Below are 2,073 nucleotides of genomic sequence, written 5' to 3' on the forward strand. Positions count from 1 at the left end.
GAGAACCCGGAGGCTGTCAGAACTGCCGGGGCGTCTGCGCCGCCGGGGAAGCCACTCAAATACAGATTCCGGGCCCCGCCCCCTGGGAGTCAGGGCGTTTGCGGCGGCGCCTTTCGCCGAGCGAGTTACGGGGACCTGCGGCCCTAACTATCCCCCCGACAGCCCTGCCCCCCGCACCCCCACCCCCCAGCAAATCCTCCTGAACCCATTTTACAGATGGGAAGACCGAGGCCGAGGGCGGGCGATCTGAGCGGAGCTCTCGGATGCTCCACGGAGACCCAAGCCAGTGCTTTTCCTTACGGTAGACGGGGTCGTGGGCTCATCTGGAACCAACCTCGGATTCCCCACTGCGTTTCCCCGCTGCTTCTGGAAACCCACCTGTAGAATGCAGGTCAGGGAGCACCCAGAGCGGACCAGCAGCCAGGGAGAGGCATGGAGAAGTGGCCAGGGAAGAAGACCGGGTTCCTCACGTCTGGTGAATTACTATTGTGAATAGTTTTTGTTTTTTAAGACACCTACACCAAGGAGAATGGGCTTAGAGTGCTAGTAAGTGTTTACAAATTCCCGTGACTTTATGGAGATTTTAAGGCATTTTTCATTATAGAAAATTGAGAAAATGCAGAAAAGTAAGACGAGGAAAACAAAAATCCCAAATTCTGCCGCTCAAAGAGATGATCATTTTAGTTTGTTTCCTTTCAGTATTTATTCCTACTTTGTGTGTGTATTTGTTTTTATATTTATACATTTTCCTCTTTTCCCTGTATAGGTAATATGGTAGTCATTTTTTTTTTCACTTTATGTTCTGTTGCAAGCACTCATGTCATTACAAAATCCTTCAAGTTTCCCACATTAAATATGTAACCTAATAAAAATTAACTGTGTAACTACGGCAAGTAGCGGCATCTTTTTATAAAGTAAGGTCGCTAAAGTTCTGTTTTGGACTCTGCACTGCTGCACTCGGGCAGGACCAGCCAGCCATTTAGTTCCTTTCCCCTCTGTCATCTACAGTTGGGGGGTACGTGTGGCCAGGGAGGAGGAGAAAAAGTGCTGATTCTTAACAATTAACCCAAAACATAATGTAGATTGTGAAATGTCTGTTTCCTTCAGGCCCTCTTCCCATCCAAAATGATGGATCTGTTTTGTACATCAGAGAGCTGGTTTATAAGAGAAAATGTTGTGTTTAATAGATAGTGCCTAGAAACAGCCGTGGGCAAACTACGGCCCGCTGTCCGGATCCGGCCTGTTTGAAATGAATAAAACTAAAAAAAAAAAAGACCGTACCCTTTTATGTAATGATGTTTACTTTGATTTTATATTAGTTCACACAAACACTCCATCCATGCTTTTGTTCCGGCCCTCCGGTCCAGTTTAAGAACCCATTGTGGCCCTCGAGTCAAAAAGTTTGCCCACCCCTGGCCTAGAACTATGATGGGGAACAAAAGTCCTTTGTAGACAATTACTGCCTCTCAAGCTACTGCTCTACCACCTTTTTCTTCCAAAGAGCTTTAATTTACTATCCTCATGTTCTAATTGACATTTACTTCTTAGACTACAACAATTTGGTTTCTACCTCCACCATCTATAATAATAAAAGCGTAATATGCTAATTAGACCGGACAGCCGAAGGACCTTCTGGACGTCATTTGGGATGTCCTTCCTGAAAAAGTCGCCACGGCGGGAGCCTGGGCAGAGGCAGTTAGGGGCGATGAGGCAGGCAGGAGAGCATTTAGGAGCCAGCGGTCCCGGATTGCGAGAGGGATGTCCGAATGTCGGGATCAGGCCTGAACCAGCAGTGAGACATCCCCGAGGGGTCCTGGATTGCCAGAAGGTGCAGGGTGGGCTGAGGGACTCCTCCTCCCTGCCCCCCCCCCCCCCCCCGCCCGCATGAAATTTATGCACCAGGCCTCTAGTTCATTAAAAATTCCCAACAAATCCAATAGCTTCTTTTTTGGCTAGCATCTTAGTAAGCATTTTGAGAACATTGACTATTCACTTCTTATTCTTCTTCCTTGGGGTTTATGATAGCAAGTCTTCCTTCCTGTTTGTTTCTTTTGGGCTCCTCTCTACCCAGCT

The 2,073-nt window shown here is 47.5% G+C and overlaps 1 long non-coding RNA gene across 1 annotated transcript in view; it reads left to right on the forward strand.

Annotated features, from left to right (window-relative positions):
• Positions 1-893, forward strand: part of LOC111826071 — a 1,726-nt gene extending 833 nt beyond the window's left edge. Inside the window, exon 2 of the long non-coding RNA XR_002829315.1 lies at positions 217-893. This is a non-coding gene — a long non-coding RNA (uncharacterized LOC111826071). The remainder of the gene's footprint in view (positions 1-216) is intronic.
• The last annotated feature ends 1,180 nt before the right edge of the window (positions 894-2,073 follow it).

The sequence above is a fragment of the Myotis lucifugus genome, unplaced genomic scaffold (assembly GCF_000147115.1).
Source record: "Myotis lucifugus unplaced genomic scaffold, Myoluc2.0 scaffold_53, whole genome shotgun sequence".
Taxonomy (NCBI): domain Eukaryota; kingdom Metazoa; phylum Chordata; class Mammalia; order Chiroptera; family Vespertilionidae; genus Myotis; species Myotis lucifugus.